This window comes from Schistocerca piceifrons, chromosome 10, assembly GCF_021461385.2.
Source record: "Schistocerca piceifrons isolate TAMUIC-IGC-003096 chromosome 10, iqSchPice1.1, whole genome shotgun sequence".
NCBI classification, from domain to species: Eukaryota; Metazoa; Arthropoda; class Insecta; order Orthoptera; family Acrididae; genus Schistocerca; species Schistocerca piceifrons.
The window spans coordinates 9,234,575-9,252,922 of NC_060147.1; positions in this window are offsets into that span (position 1 = coordinate 9,234,575).

Here is an 18,348-nt window from a genome sequence, read left to right on the forward strand (position 1 = left end):
TTCGTTCTTGGACTCTCTATTCGGAACTCCCAACACATGACTGGTTACAAGAGCTACATACTTGGACAAGGAGATAACCAAGTTTGTAAAATTCTGATCCCCATACCAGAGCAATATCCAGAGAATGGATCATATCTCCAAGGAGGTCAAGACGATGTTACTGCTAAACGCAAATTGTTTATCCAGACTTTGACTGAGCAGGCACTCAAACTCAGGCTGGTTGCGAAGCCAGTTGCAGCAGACAGATCCATATACATAGTAAAGGCATTTTGTACATTGGAGCCTTTACAACACAAATGCTTAAGAGGGTATCAAGAGTGATGGCTAATGCCAATGAAATGTACCCTGTCTACAATTATTTCCACATTGCAAACGGCAAGGATGGCTGCTTTCTCAGAAAGGATTTGAGTACACAACAGCATACTGTTTGGCAACAACCGAGTCTTTGGTGTCTATTACGGACGAGATCAAAAATCAGCAAATTGATAGATCCGTCATTTACGAAATTTTTGATATCCATCAATTCAGATGTGGGGAGAAACCCAATTCTAAACCCTCTCAGTTATTTATACAGTGGACATCTGGATGCTCTCATTGCCTATACAACATATATTCATTGCATCAAAGCCTCAAATTCTTGTGCCCTAAAAGTCTTCTATATGATGGAAAATGAGTTATTTCCACCTGGATCACACGATCCACAAATGTTGGTGTCAAACCCATAGGCTCTGAATCTGGAAGGTCCCTCAACAGTTGCTAACCTTCTGAAAAACAATTTGGAGAGGTTGTTAACACAAGTGACAAAAAACAAAGATTTATCTGAGATATTTTCAATTGCATCAGACAATGATGACAAGCAATTCTTTGACTACTTGCTTTCACTTACACCATGCTACCCTAGACTTATCCATGAGATGATCTTGAATTCTGTTAGAGGAGCAATATCACAATATGTCGCAAAGCACCAAAATACAGTAACAATTAGACTCTTGTTGATAAAAGCTGATCTTGTTACAAATCTGGTGAGAAGAATCAATGAATTGGATATCTTGTTACTGGCCAATTGGTTTAAATTGTGTAAGAGGTTGCAAACCCTAGGGCAGATTGTCATGTTTCTATGTGTCCTACTGCAGTTCCTAACAACATTAGGAACTATTCATGGGCTATGACAGTTACAGAGCGGCTGCAAGGTGTGACAATTCCCCATCCATCTCATCAATTTCGTCCTAAATGGATATGATTTGAAACTGTTGAATCACAAGACAGCCAAGACAATAGTAATGAATTTGTCTTATATCAGTGGACAGATCCTTCGACTGTAGACCGTTTATCTACATGAGGTGCTTACTTTCCCCTTTATTGCATCAAAAACCACTGAGAAAGTTACCGGGGTAACCTTCCAGGTTCCGTTTGTATCTACACCACTAGATGCATCTAAGCGAGCAGCTCAATTAGCTGAGTGAGTGTGTGTACTAAATGGTAATTTCTACAACATGCTGATGAAAATGGCAGCTTCTAGAACTGATTTGGATTTGGAAGTTGTAAAATTGATAACCCATTCTATAGTTGGGAGGACCGGTAGTTCATAGATTGCATTGAACAACCAGTACTGATTCACTCAGTTATCAGTGTCGCTGAAATATTGGGTTGCAGCATAAAAAGATATTGTCTTGCACATAGCTATTCATCTGAGGCTCTGTTTTGGACAAACTTTTAATGATTGTTACACTGCCTTTTACTCTAAGTCATCCACTTGTTTGCATGATTTATCCACCTCAGTCCTGCTTCCAGAGCTGGTCCCAGAGGTTGAAGATCTGTATGGTGGAGGGTTACCTGGACAGATCCTCTCAGATCCCTATGCATTGAAAATTTGATCCATGGGATGATTATGTCTTAAATACAATCCCTTGGGGTGAGAGGAAAGCTTCCAGGATCTACCTGATGATCTATAAAAGATCCACGGCATATCATGCTGCATGGGACGTCGTCCGGTGCGTGCGGATGGTGGTGCTGTCCACATGCGCTGGGAGACCTTTTTCACGTCAGCGGGAAATATGCATCACGGTTACAGGACATGGTGACCGGGCAGTAACTTGGTCAGTTTTCAATCTGGTTACTGCATTCTGGTTGCCACTGTGCCTGTGCTCAGGGGAAGGATGCGTACACAGCCTCTCCTTCCCAAGTGCCCCCATCTGCCTTCTCGCGGTGCGGAAGACTTCGGGCAACCAAAGGGTAGGGGTACGGCAGTGCGCTGACCGTCTCGTGCACCAGTTCTGCCGGCCTGGCTCGACAGGGTGGATTCCGGCCTGATCTGTCAAGTATCCTTTGCTGTGTCTCTGGATTTCTGGGACACGATCCACCAAGCCGGGGTGTGGTGACATCTTCCCCACTAGATTATCTGGGTCCAGGCCCCTGAATGTGTGGGTGACCGCCCCGGCACCTGAGAACGACCCGATCCTTGGCCTTACGTGAGAGCTCAGACTAGTACGAGGTGAAGGATGGAGAGTGAATCCGCTCTCCCTGAATGCGGGCAGCATTCGCCACTAAGGCAGTGGGTGAATACTTTGTTGATGCAGTTGTTGAAGAGGACTAGTATGCAGTACCATGGCGTGCTAAAGCTAGTAGTACAGTTGTTGAAAGCTCTTGGTCAACGGGTGGGACTGATGGGCGGAGTTGGAGAAGGAGAATGAACGGTTCAGAAGCCAACCAGTAGCTGCTGGTACATATGCCACGGTTGCAAGTGCCCCAGAGGTAAAAGTACCGAAGGCTAAAGAGACTATACACAAAAAGATAAAGAAAATTGTACCTACAGTCTTTATTAAATCTAAGGTGGGTGAAGATATTCGAGCTGTGGAGATGGCGTTTGCAAAATGTATTGATCCAAAATGTAATAAGATTAAGATTGACAATGTCGAATCACCCAAAAAGTATTAATAGTTGAAACAGCCTCTCAGGAGGATAGCAAAAGAATACTAACGAACCAGCTGTTAGTACAAAAAGTAAAGCGTGAACCTGCATTAAAGAGACGTCCTCTAATGTGTTTGTATGACGTATTTAAATTCATGTCCGCGGACAGCTTATTGGATGCCGTATACACTCACAATTTTGATGTTCGATTACAAGGGAAGAATTTGACAGTCAGTTCAGGTTAAGATTTAAAATTGGTCCACCAGAGAATCTAACACTTCATTATATCATTGAGGTGTCACCAGAATTATGGAAACTCCTGATGAGAATAGGCAGATTGTACACTGGCTACTGAGTACTGAATATTAAAGACTACTTGGCAGTTCCTCCATGTACCACGTGCCAAGATCTAAATCATACAAACAAGTATTTTGGTGAAGCTCAGGATGTGTGTGTCCACTGTGGGCAGTAGGGGCATGAGAGGAAGGACTGTCCAAATAAAGACAGGCCTCTGGTTTCTATACCATGTAAAAAGAGAGGTCAAACGTTGGAGGACTGAAGGACTGCCCCACCTACAAAATGATTCTTGATAGGCTAATTCAGTGAACCAATTATCGTGACCCTTAAAGCCACCTAGGAAGAAATGCCAAAGCTAAGCTAAAAGGGATGCAGAAAGGGGTAGGCTAATCAGTAAAGCTCTCTCCACAGGTTCACTTGCGAGTTCTGATGATCCTTCAGGGTCCACCAGCTGTCCGATGGTGAATGTCGACGTCCAGACTGATGCCGACGAGGAAGCAGCTACGAGCCAGATGACATCCCGGCCCTTGGGCCCAGAGGTGGAAGAGGGTGCAGAACGAGAACTCCAAAAAGAAGATGGGGAAGATAAAGACGGTATTGTCCCTACAAGACTTGGTGCTGCAAATGGTCCAACATATGCAAATATTGTAAATAAAAATGGTAATGGTAATTGTGCAAAGTAGTTGGTCCTGGTATCATATATAACAATCCTGATGACATGTTATGTCTATCAAGGTTGAAAGAGCCTGCATTGTTAACAGTGGCTCTGAGGCAGCTTGTTCGAAAGGAACGTAGTTACAGGGAAGACACTACATACCCAGCCTCAGAGGACGTTGACTGTATTCAATTAGAGGCGGCAAATATTCAGTCAAAGACCAAATAAACTCAAAATCTTGGCTGAGCAGGTGTGTGCTAGAAGGGGCTGTAAATTTGACGTTGAGAAATTTTTAAAGATATCGTCAAAATGTACAGTAGAAACGTATCTGATCTATCAAATTCATTGCCCACTAGCCGCCTGCATGTTTTTTATCCCCCCGGATAATGGGGAGATTTCAAATGTTAGAAATTGATGCCGTGCGTATCCATACAATTAATCATGAACTATAGGAAATGGAAGAGGGAGAGAGGTTCGACATCCTCACGATACAAAAGCCAGCCTCCTGTGCAGGTCGAGTCCCGGGATTTCCAACAGCCACACAGGTGTTCTCCTCTGGGGAGCACCCCGTGAGTGCGACTGTGATATTCAATAAATTCAATAAGATGATTAAAACGACTGTTCTAATGCAGTTTTGTAATGAACATATAATAGTGGTTCAGCTTAATTTGACGTCACAGAGTTTGTTTACTGCTAATGGTTATAGACAATTTCGGCTGCATATTGTAGTTTTCTTGAATCAGCTGAGCTGTATTCTAAGAATATTAGCAGGATAGCCTATAATTGTATGCATGGATGCCAATGCTAGGTCCCATTATGGCTGAGTGTGGAGAAAGATGAGCGGGGCTCTGCGCTTGAAAATGTAATTATGGAGACACATGTAGAACTTTTAAATCAGCCTGGTCAACAGACTACTTTTTCAGGAAGGGTGGGTGCTGTCTCCAATATAGATGTCACCTTAGCAAGTATTAGTGCAGTGCCCCATGTAATTAACTGGAGAGTTGTTGAAAATCTCACTATCAGTGACCATAATTGTATATTTTATGGGTACGGCACTGTGGGCTTAGAAGATACTGGAAACTGGGAAGAAAGGTACACCTACTCAAAAACTGACTGGGATTGACTGGCGCAGGAGTTCAGTCCTTCAGAGTTGGGATCTGAGGTGGAGTCAGAGAATGTGAATGCGGCAGCGGGAGACATGGTAAGTTCTATAGAGACGGCTATTGCTTTGGCAGTTCCTCGTGGCGCAAGGTATGTCCACAGGTGGCCAACTCCGTGGTCCCCAGAACTGACCGCACTCAAACGGTCTGTCGGGCAGGCACGGAGCAACTATCAGAGGAGCTTCGTCCAGGAAGAAAGACATTATCATTTACAGACATATCCCCATCTCAGAGAGAGATATAAGAACCTAATACAGAAGACCAGACACCAATCGTGGGAACAACTTGTTAGAGACCAGTTGGGGATGGACCTGTGGGGCGGCTCCTACAAACTGGTGAGGGAATGATCAGGTTGCCTACAATGCTGTCCACTTTACAACTGGATGGGGGACGGAACACAACAACTTGGGCTGGGGCTGCAAGACTGCTTCTGGACACTCTGCTGCCTGTGATGTAGAAGAAGAAGATACACTAGAACAGCAGGGAATACGCCGGACACTGCCAGAACTGTAAATCATCGATACCGAAAGGGTTGCTCGACTCGGGATGCCATCAGTGAGGTGTCTCGGTCTGTCCACTCGGCCAGACAGAAGTATGTTCTGTAAATAAGGGTAGATATGTCGGGGGCCTTCGACAACCTGTGACTGCTGGGCTTTTCGCTCACTTGCGGGAAACGTGGTGCCCCAGGCTTCTGTATGGTTGCCTGGAGGCCCACTGTCAGAGTAGATGCGCCAGGATTGCAGCTTTTGGGACTGTGGTATCTAAAACGATATCCCGGGGTAGTCCCCAGGGATCAGTATTTGGTGATATTAATATGGAATCTGTTAAACACCTTGCAGAGGGACGCTTCAGTGTTGGGTGTCGTTGCCTATGTGGACGACCTTGTCATACTGGAGGAGGGTAACAGCCGTACCCTTATTCAGGAACATGCTAGATTAGCTATTTGCTTACTGCAGAATTGGTGTAATCAGCCCAAGTTAATAGTTGCACCACCAAAATCAGTATATAGGTTGTCAAAAGGGTCGCTTCACGGAGACCAACAGCTCGGATTAATGATGTTATTGTTTCTAGATAAGGCTCAGCACGATTCCTGGGTGTGCATTTAGATGAACGTTGGAATTTTGGTGCACATATAGAACAAATAGCTGCTAAATCATTGGCTCTGTTCAATAAACTAATAACAATTGGACAACGGCACTTCCACCTGCTGGTGATACCACTCCCTATAAATCACAATTGTTTATCAGCAACTATGAAGCAATTGTGTGGGCCCACAGACTAACCGTGCTTAGGCCGGCTACGGCAGTCAGGAGAATCCTAAGAAACGTTTTACTAACATGTATAGGTGCTTTTAGCACCAGCCCAACACATGCCCTGTTGGTTGTTGTGGGGTTGTGTGCATTGGATTTGATCATTTGGCAGCAGGCTGCATTTTATTCGTTACAGAAACAGGACATTCAACGTGTTCCTGATATAATGAGTGTGCCCTCACAAGCATTAAGGCAATAAAGGAACAGTTATTAAATATATGGCGAGAGGAATGGTATTGGTCCGAAACGATTCAGAGAGTACATACTTTCTTTCCAAGTGTTCCATGTTTAAATAATAAGATTATGGTGCCCTCTCAGGGCATCATACACTTTCTTAAAGTAAATGGGACACAGTAAGTCCGCCCCAGGAAATGGCGACTATTGTTGGACCACCTGGGGTGAGGCAGCTGAGAAGTGCTAGGAAAGGACTCAGTGGGGGAACAATTGTGTGAAGAGTGTACTTTTTATTTCTTAGTTACACCATTCATAAGTATGCTTGGTGTTGGTGGGACAGCATCTCTCTGAATAAATCTCGTGTGTAAATTTAAAAATCTAAACGGAAGAAGAGGTGAATTTTGTTCTTCAATTTATGTGTAAATACCTATTTGTGAATATATGTAGCACTTAGTTGCTCATAATGGGTGGTGGAAAGAGTTTATGTATCTATTCAGTCGTTTCTGCTAGGTAGTCCCAGCCCACTTCCTCATTGGCTAGGGATGGACACCTCTCTGGGAGTAGCCCAGATTCCCTAAGAGGCCAATTTATGTTCATTACTATAGAGTGGAATGCTCTTTCAATTTTGTTTGTGTTGTCTTCAAAAAGTAACCACAATCGTAAAATGTAGCACTGTTTAGTCATTAGAGTGCCTCCGAAAAAATGCTAGTAAGTGGGTTTTTGTATGTAAAATAAATATGAAAAAATTACCTCTGAAGCAATTTGTATCAAGTTTTGAATGCCACTCTTCTCGATGCGGTGCTTCAACGGCAGGAATTGTGCTGCCCCTCGCCACAGTCGCCCATGCCTCACAGGCGGGACAGCAACTGTCTCAGTGCCAGCTGGTGGACTTTCACTGTACCTATGAAACTATGAGGAAGACATCCACGAATTCCAGATACACATCTGCAGTCTCCTACCAGAAAAGAAATTTGAGCGCGTTTAATCCTTGCAGAGGACAAGTGTCCTCCTTACATGGACAACGCAATTAAAGATCTCCGCAGTCTTGGGATCGATAGATACACTGCCTGAGGAAGTTCATGGGAAAATATTACAAACTCTATTCGATGAGAGTATCCCACTGAATCCCTGCGTTGCTCATCATTCCCAAGCAGCATACAATATTGTCCTTGAAACTGTCACAAAGATGCACAAATACTTAGTATGACAGTAAACCACATCACTCCTGGAATCTCAGCAAAAGATTTAAGAAGGCTTAGTTTCACATGGGATTGGACACATTTAAGGAGATGCATGCAAAAAGCCAGAGAAAAGGTGACCCAGTTCAAAAAAATTGGAAATAAAAGAAATAAATTATATGGCGCTTGAAAAAAGTCTACTATTCTGGTCACTTACGTCTTTTCACATTTGGCAATGAACATGACGACACTGTTTATGTATTAGATTATGAGGAAGTCATGATGATCTGTGACACCATATTGGCTACAACCTATTCCATCTGGTGTCATAACACCTTACCAAGAAATATACCTGGAATATTATCAGAACCTTTTCTAGTGAATATTTACAGCATCTATGATGGATCTTTTGAGATGTTAGGAAATTCTCTGTTTGAAGAAATCAATCTATAGTTTATGGTATACTCATTCACAATCAGGATGATGTAGAGATTAGCAAAACATATCTTCAATAGATTGAGGGGGATATCTCCTCTTCTAATGTGCAGCGAGAGTTCTCAACTGTATCAGATCAGCCCAACTGTCATCTAACAAATTATCGGAGTTACATGGAGCTTATCGACACTGGGGCCACCCGACAGTAGACGAGGAAGTTGGTTGTTGGAAAGTGACAACCACAGGGAAGACATGTTACCATTAGGACATAGTTTGCATAACAAACAACTGTATGCTTTCTCAAAAGACAATTATATATCTCCTATAACCATGGAAGACCTCCTCAGGTGAAAAACAAAAACTTCTTCAGAGTAAAGCCAATGTGAAAGCTTCTGGATATGGTGGGGGGTGGGGGAATTGATAATGTGGACTCTTCTGAACTCACGTTCCTACATTGGAGTTTAGCTGAATTCTCTAAAACCCTTGATTATGATTACAGACCCAACTACACAGTATTCATAGAAAATACATCTCTTGTCCTGTTAAGAGAAGAATTAAGAACCATTTACTGTCCACAAAAACTAGGACACACCCCTCCCATGGGAGCACAAGTAGGAGTGTCCATGAAGAGATATTAAATAGAATCAATATTGTAATCCAAGACACGTAACCATCCAGACATAGTTTGCATAACAAATACTGTAGGCTTGCTCAGAAGACAATTTCATATCTCCTATTCCTATAACCATGGAAGAACTCCTTGGGTAAAAAACTAAAACTACTTCAGAGGAAAGCCAATGTGGAACTTTTTTGGATATGGGAGGGGAATATTGTTAATGTGTACTCTTCTGAGCTCACATTCCTGGATTGGAGTTTATTGGAATTCTCTAAAACCTTTGATTCTGATAACAGACCTGACTACTCCGAACCGATAGAAGACAAGTCTCTTGCCCCGTTAAGAGAAGAATTAACAAACATTTATTGTTGACAAAAACTTGGATACCCCCTTCCCAAGGGGAGAACAAGTAGGAGGGCCCTAGAAGAGATATTAAATAGAATCATTATTGTAATTCAAGAGATATGCAAGTTGGTGGCAGATAGAAGGATTCCAGACGGATGGAAAATTATAATACTTCACGCAAAAGAAAGAGAATTAAAAATACTGGCATGACTGTTTGCTATGATGGTTTTGGAAATGCATTTATATTTTGCAGTCACAGAGTCAAACATGTCCAAACTCATCTCTCCATAATGTCCTCAACAATCCATGACTCTACATGAAAAGGAATGTATAAGCACTTCCAATACTTCTCTGACACAAGTCGAGACCCGCCAAGATATTTAAGCATACTTTGTAGTACTGATTTTACCTCTTGGAATTTGTGTCACACTTATTCTCTCACATGTAAGTTATTTTCGTTCTTGGACTCTCTATTCGGAACTCCCAACACATGACTGGTTACAAGAGCTACATACTTGGACAAGGAGATAACCAAGTTTGTAAAATTCTGATCCCCATACCAGAGCAATATCCAGAGAATGGATCATATCTCCAAGGAGGTCAAGACGATGTTACTGCTAAACGCAAATTGTTTATCCAGACTTTGACTGAGCAGGCACTCAAACTCAGGCTGGTTGCGAAGCCAGTTGCAGCAGACAGATCCATATACATAGTAAAGGCATTTTGTACATTGGAGCCTTTACAACACAAATGCTTAAGAGGGTATCAAGAGTGATGGCTAATGCCAATGAAATGTACCCTGTCTACAATTATTTCCACATTGCAAACGGCAAGGATGGCTGCTTTCTCAGAAAGGATTTGAGCACACAACAGCATACTGTTTGGCAACAACCGAGTCTTTGGTGTCTATTACGGACGAGATCAAAAATCAGCAAATTGATAGATCCGTCATTTACGAAATTTTTGATATCCATCAATTCAGATGTGGGGAGAAACCCAATTCTAAACCCTCTCAGTTATTTATACAGTGGACATCTGGATGCTCTCATTGCCTATACAACATATATTCATTGCATCAAAGCCTCAAATTCTTGTGCCCTAAAAGTCTTCTATATGATGGAAAATGAGTTATTTCCACCTGGATCACACGATCCACAAATGTTGGTGTCAAACCCATAGGCTCTGAATCTGGAAGGTCCCCCAACAGTTGCTAACCTTCTGAAAAACAATTTGGAGAGGTTGTTAACACAAGTGACAAGAAACAAAGATTTATCTGAGATATTTTCAATTGCATCAGACAATGATGACAAGCAATTCTTTGACTACTTGCTTTCACTTACACCATGCTACCCTAGACTTATCCATGAGATGATCTTGAATTCTGTTAGAGGAGCAATATCACAATATGTCGCAAAGCACCAAAATACAGTAACAATTAGACTCTTGTTGATAAAAGCTGATCTTGTTACAAATCTGGTGAGAAGAATCAATGAATTGGATATCTTGTTACTGGCCAATTGGTTTAAATTGTGTAAGAGGTTGCAAACCCTAGGGCAGATTGTCATGTTTCTATGTGTCCTACTGCAGTTCCTAACAACATTAGGAACTATTCATGGGCTATGACAGTTACAGAGCGGCTGCAAGGTGTGACAATTCCCCATCCATCTCATCAATTTCGTCCTAAATGGATATGATTTGAAACTGTTGAATCACAAGACAGCCAAGACAATAGTAATGAATTTGTCTTATATCAGTGGACAGATCCTTCGACTGTAGACCGTTTATCTACATGAGGTGCTTACTTTCCCCTTTATTGCATCAAAAACCACTGAGAAAGTTACCGGGGTAACCTTCCAGGTTCCGTTTGTATCTACACCACTAGATGCATCTAAGCGAGCAGCTCAATTAGCTGAGTGAGTGTGTGTACTAAATGGTAATTTCTACAACATGCTGATGAAAATGGCAGCTTCTAGAACTGATTTGGATTTGGAAGTTGTAAAATTGATAACCCATTCTATAGTTGGGAGGACCGGTAGTTCATAGATTGCATTGAACAACCAGTACTGATTCACTCAGTTATCAGTGTCGCTGAAATATTGGGTTGCAGCATAAAAAGATATTGTCTTGCACATAGCTATTCATCTGAGGCTCTGTTTTGGACAAACTTTTAATGATTGTTACACTGCCTTTTACTCTAAGTCATCCACTTGTTTCCATGATTTATCCACCTCAGTCCTGCTTCCAGAGCTGGTCCCAGAGGTTGAAGATCTGTATGGTGGAGGGTTACCTGGACAGATCCTCTCAGATCCCTATGCATTGAAAATTTGATCCATGGGATGATTATGTCTTAAATACAATCCCTTGGGGTGAGAGGAAAGCTTCCAGGATCTACCTGATGATCTATAAAAGATCCACGGCATATCATGCTGCACGGGACGTCGTCCGGTGCGTGAGGATGGTGGTGCTGTCCACATGCGCTGGGAGACCTTTTTCACGTCAGCGGGAAATATGCATCATGGTTACAGGACATGGTGACCGGGCAGTAACTTGGTCAGTTTTCAATCTGGTTACTGCATTCTGGTTGCCACTGTGCCTGTGCTCAGGGGAAGGATGCGTACACAGCCTCTCCTTCCCAAGTGCCCCCATCTGCCTTCTCGCGGTGCGGAAGACTTCGGGCAACCAAAGGGTAGGGGTACGGCAGTGCGCTGACCGTCTCGTGCACCAGTTCTGCCGGCCTGGCTCGACAGGGTGGATTCCGGCCTGATCCGTCAAGTATCCTTTGCTGTGTCTCTGGATTTCTGGGACACGATCCACCAAGCCGGGGTGTGGTGACATCTTCCCCACTAGATTATCTGGGTCCAGGCCCCTGAATGTGTGGGTGACCGCCCCGGCACCTGAGAACGACCCGATCCTTGGCCTTACGTGAGAGCTCAGACTAGTACGAGGTGAAGGATGGAGAGTGAATCCGCTCTCCCTGAATGCGGGCAGCATTCGCCACTAAGGCAGTGGGTGAATACTTTGTTGATGCAGTTGTTGAAGAGGACTAGTATGCAGTACCATGGCGTGCTAAAGCTAGTAGTACAGTTGTTGAAAGCTCTTGGTCAACGGGTGGGACTGATGGGCGGAGTTGGAGAAGGAGAATGAACGGTTCAGAAGCCAACCAGTAGCTGCTGGTACATATGCCACGGTTGCAAGTGCCCCAGAGGTAAAAGTACCGAAGGCTAAAGAGACTATACACAAAAAGATAAAGAAAATTGTACCTACAGTCTTTATTAAATCTAAGGTGGGTGAAGATATTCGAGCTGTGGAGATGGCGTTTGCAAAATGTATTGATCCAAAATGTAATAAGATTAAGATTGACAATGTCGAATCACCCAAAAAGTATTAATAGTTGAAACAGCCTCTCAGGAGGATAGCAAAAGAATACTAACGAACCAGCTGTTAGTACAAAAAGTAAAGCGTGAACCTGCATTAAAGAGACGTCCTCTAATGTGTTTGTATGACGTATTTAAATTCATGTCCGCGGACAGCTTATTGGATGCCGTATACACTCACAATTTTGATGTTCGATTACAAGGGAAGAATTTGACAGTCAGTTCAGGTTAAGATTTAAAATTGGTCCACCAGAGAATCTAACACTTCATTATATCATTGAGGTGTCACCAGAATTATGGAAACTCCTGATGAGAATAGGCAGATTGTACACTGGCTACTGAGTACTGAATATTAAAGACTACTTGGCAGTTCCTCCATGTACCACGTGCCAAGATCTAAATCATACAAACAAGTATTTTGGTGAAGCTCAGGATGTGTGTGTCCACTGTGGGCAGTAGGGGCATGAGAGGAAGGACTGTCCAAATAAAGACAGGCCTCTGGTTTCTATACCATGTAAAAAGAGAGGTCAAACGTTGGAGGACTGAAGGACTGCCCCACCTACAAAATGATTCTTGATAGGCTAATTCAGTGAACCAATTATCGTGACCCTTAAAGCCACCTAGGAAGAAATGCCAAAGCTAAGCTAAAAGGGATGCAGAAAGGGGTAGGCTAATCAGTAAAGCTCTCTCCACAGGTTCACTTGCGAGTTCTGATGATCCTTCAGGGTCCACCAGCTGTCCGATGGTGAATGTCGACGTCCAGACTGATGCCGACGAGGAAGCAGCTACGAGCCAGATGACATCCCGGCCCTTGGGCCCAGAGGTGGAAGAGGGTGCAGAACGAGAACTCCAAAAAGAAGATGGGGAAGATAAAGACGGTATTGTCCCTACAAGACTTGGTGCTGCAAATGGTCCAACATATGCAAATATTGTAAATAAAAATGGTAATGGTAATTGTGCAAAGTAGTTGGTCCTGGTATCATATATAACAATCCTGATGACATGTTATGTCTATCAAGGTTGAAAGAGCCTGCATTGTTAACAGTGGCTCTGAGGCAGCTTGTTCGAAAGGAACGTAGTTACAGGGAAGACACTACATACCCAGCCTCAGAGGACGTTGACTGTATTCAATTAGAGGCGGCAAATATTCAGTCAAAGACCAAATAAACTCAAAATCTTGGCTGAGCAGGTGTGTGCTAGAAGGGGCTGTAAATTTGACGTTGAGAAATTTTTAAAGATATCGTCAAAATGTACAGTAGAAACGTATCTGATCTATCAAATTCATTGCCCACTAGCCGCCTGCATGTTTTTTATCCCCCCGGATAATGGGGAGATTTCAAATGTTAGAAATTGATGCCGTGCGTATCCATACAATTAATCATGAACTATAGGAAATGGAAGAGGGAGAGAGGTTCGACATCCTCACGATACAAAAGCCAGCCTCCTGTGCAGGTCGAGTCCCGGGATTTCCAACAGCCACACAGGTGTTCTCCTCTGGGGAGCACCCCGTGAGTGCGACTGTGATATTCAATAAATTCAATAAGATGATTAAAACGACTGTTCTAATGCAGTTTTGTAATGAACATATAATAGTGGTTCAGCTTAATTTGACGTCACAGAGTTTGTTTACTGCTAATGGTTATAGACAATTTCGGCTGCATATTGTAGTTTTCTTGAATCAGCTGAGCTGTATTCTAAGAATATTAGCAGGATAGCCTATAATTGTATGCATGGATGCCAATGCTAGGTCCCATTATGGCTGAGTGTGGAGAAAGATGAGCGGGGCTCTGCGCTTGAAAATGTAATTATGGAGACACATGTAGAACTTTTAAATCAGCCTGGTCAACAGACTACTTTTTCAGGAAGGGTGGGTGCTGTCTCCAATATAGATGTCACCTTAGCAAGTATTAGTGCAGTGCCCCATGTAATTAACTGGAGAGTTGTTGAAAATCTCACTATCAGTGACCATAATTGTATATTTTATGGGTACGGCACTGTGGGCTTAGAAGATACTGGAAACTGGGAAGAAAGGTACACCTACTCAAAAACTGACTGGGATTGACTGGCGCAGGAGTTCAGTCCTTCAGAGTTGGGATCTGAGGTGGAGACAGAGAATGTGAATGCGGCAGCGGGAGACATGGTAAGTTCTATAGAGACGGCTATTGCTTTGGCAGTTCCTCGTGGCGCAAGGTATGTCCACAGGTGGCCAACTCCGTGGTCCCCATAACTGACCGCACTCAAACGGTCTGTCGGGCAGGCACGGAGCAACTATCAGAGGAGCTTCGTCCAGGAAGAAAGACATTATCATTTACAGACATATCCCCATCTCAGAGAGAGATATAAGAACCTAATACAGAAGACCAGACACCAATCGTGGGAACAACTTGTTAGAGACCAGTTGGGGATGGACCTGTGGGGCGGCTCCTACAAACTGGTGAGGGAATGATCAGGTTGCCTACAATGCTGTCCACTTTACAACTGGATGGGGGACGGAACACAACAACTTGGGCTGGGGCTGCAAGACTGCTTCTGGACACTCTGCTGCCTGTGACGTAGAAGAAGAAGATACACTAGAACAGCAGGGAATACGCCGGACACTGCCAGAACTGTAAATCATCGATACCGAAAGGGTCGCTCGACTCGGGATGCCATCAGTGAGGTGTCTCGGTCTGTCCACTCGGCCAGACAGAAGTATGTTCTGTAAATAAGGGTAGATATGTCGGGGGCCTTCGACAACCTGTGACTGCTGGGCTTTTCGCTCACTTGCGGGAAACGTGGTGCCCCAGGCTTCTGTATGGTTGCCTGGAGGCCCACTGTCAGAGTAGATGCGCCAGGATTGCAGCTTTTGGGACTGTGGTATCTAAAACGATATCCCGGGGTAGTCCCCAGGGATCAGTATTTGGTGATATTAATATGGAATCTGTTAAACACCTTGCAGAGGGACGCTTCAGTGTTGGGTGTCGTTGCCTATGTGGACGACCTTGTCATACTGGAGGAGGGTAACAGCCGTACCCTTATTCAGGAACATGCTAGATTAGCTATTTGCTTACTGCAGAATTGGTGTAATCAGCCCAAGTTAATAGTTGCACCACCAAAATCAGTATATAGGTTGTCAAAAGGGTCGCTTCACGGAGACCAACAGCTCGGATTAATGATGTTATTGTTTCTAGATAAGGCTCAGCACGATTCCTGGGTGTGCATTTAGATGAACGTTGGAATTTTGGTGCACATATAGAACAAATAGCTGCTAAATCATTGGCTCTGTTCAATAAACTAATAACAATTGGACAACGGCACTTCCACCTGCTGGTGATACCACTCCCTATAAATCACAATTGTTTATCAGCAACTATGAAGCAATTGTGTGGGCCCACAGACTAACCGTGCTTAGGCCGGCTACGGCAGTCAGGAGAATCCTAAGAAACGTTTTACTAACATGTATAGGTGCTTTTAGCACCAGCCCAACACATGCCCTGTTGGTTGTTGTGGGGTTGTGTGCATTGGATTTGATCATTTGGCAGCAGGCTGCATTTTATTCGTTACAGAAACAGGACATTCAACGTGTTCCTGATATAATGAGTGTGCCCTCACAAGCATTAAGGCAATAAAGGAACAGTTATTAAATATATGGCGAGAGGAATGGTATTGGTCCGAAACGATTCAGAGAGTACATACTTTCTTTCCAAGTGTTCCATGTTTAAATAATAAGATTATGGTGCCCTCTCAGGGCATCATACACTTTCTTAAAGTAAATGGGACACAGTAAGTCCGCCCCAGGAAATGGCGACTATTGTTGGACCACCTGGGGTGAGGCAGCTGAGAAGTGCTAGGAAAGGACTCAGTGGGGGAACAATTGTGTGAAGAGTGTACTTTTTATTTCTTAGTTACACCATTCATAAGTATGCTTGGTGTTGGTGGGACAGCATCTCTCTGAATAAATCTCGTGTGTAAATTTAAAAATCTAAACGGAAGAAGAGGTGAATTTTGTTCTTCAATTTATGTGTAAATACCTATTTGTGAATATATGTAGCACTTAGTTGCTCATAATGGGTGGTGGAAAGAGTTTATGTATCTATTCAGTCGTTTCTGCTAGGTAGTCCCAGCCCACTTCCTCATTGGCTAGGGATGGACACCTCTCTGGGAGTAGCCCAGATTCGCTAAGAGGCCAATTTATGTTCATTACTATAGAGTGGAATGCTCTTTCAATTTTGTTTGTGTTGTCTTCAAAAAGTAACCACAATCGTAAAATGTAGCACTGTTTAGTCATTAGAGTGCCTCCGAAAAAATGCTAGTAAGCGGGTTTTTGTATGTAAAATAAATATGAAAAAATTAACTATGAAGCTATTTGTATCAAGTTTTGAATGCCACTTTTCTCGATGCGGTGCTTCAACGGCAGGAATTGTGCTGCCCCTCGCCACAGTCGCCCATGCCTCACAGGCGGGACAGCAACTGTCTCAGTGCCAGCTGGTGGACTTTCACTGTACCTATGAAACTATGAGGAAGACATCCACGAATTCCAGATACACATCTGCAGTCTCCTACCAGAAAAGAAATTTGAGCGTGTTTAATCCTTGCAGAGGACAAGTGTCCTCCTTACATGGACAACGCAATTAAAGATCTCCGCAGTCTTGGGATCGATAGATACACTGTCTGAGGAAGTTCATGGGAAAATATTACAAACTCTATTCGATGAGAGTATCCCACTGAATCCCTGCGTTGCTCATCATTCCCAAGCAGCATACAATATTGTCCTTGAAACTGTCACAAAGATGCACAAATACTTAGTATGACAGTAAACCACATCACTCCTGGAATCTCAGCAAAAGATTTAAGAAGGCTTAGTTTCACATGGGATTGGACACATTTAAGGAGATGCATGCAAAAAGCCAGAGAAAAGGTGACCCAGTTCAAAAAAATTGGAAATAAAAGAAATAAATTATATGGCGCTTGAAAAAAGTCTACTATTCTGGTCACTTACGTCTTTTCACATTTGGCAATGAACATGACGACACTGTTTATGTATTAGATTATGAGGAAGTCATGATGATCTGTGACACCATATTGGCTACAACCTATTCCATCTGGTGTCATAACACCTTACCAAGAAATATACCTGGAATATTATCAGAACCTTTTCTAGTGAATATTTACAGCATCTATGATGGATCTTTTGAGATGTTAGGAAATTCTCTGTTTGAAGAAATCAATCTATAGTTTATGGTATACTCATTCACAATCAGGATGATGTAGAGATTAGCAAAACATATCTTCAATAGATTGAGGGGGATATCTCCTCTTCTAATGTGCAGCGAGAGTTCTCAACTGTATCAGATCAGCCCAACTGTCATCTAACAAATTATCGGAGTTACATGGAGCTTATCGACACTGGGGCCACCCGACAGTAGACGAGGAAGTTGGTTGTTGGAAAGTGACAACCACAGGGAAGACATGTTACCATTAGGACATAGTTTGCATAACAAACAACTGTATGCTTTCTCAAAAGACAATTATATATCTCCTATAACCATGGAAGACCTCCTCAGGTGAAAAACAAAAACTTCTTCAGAGTAAAGCCAATGTGAAAGCTTCTGGATATGGTGGGGGGTGGGGGAATTGATAATGTGGACTCTTCTGAACTCACGTTCCTACATTGGAGTTTAGCTGAATTCTCTAAAACCCTTGATTATGATTACAGACCCAACTACACAGTATTCATAGAAAATACATCTCTTGTCCTGTTAAGAGAAGAATTAAGAACCATTTACTGTCCACAAAAACTAGGACACACCCCTCCCATGGGAGCACAAGTAGGAGTGTCCATGAAGAGATATTAAATAGAATCAATATTGTAATCCAAGACACGTAACCATCCAGACATAGTTTGCATAACAAATACT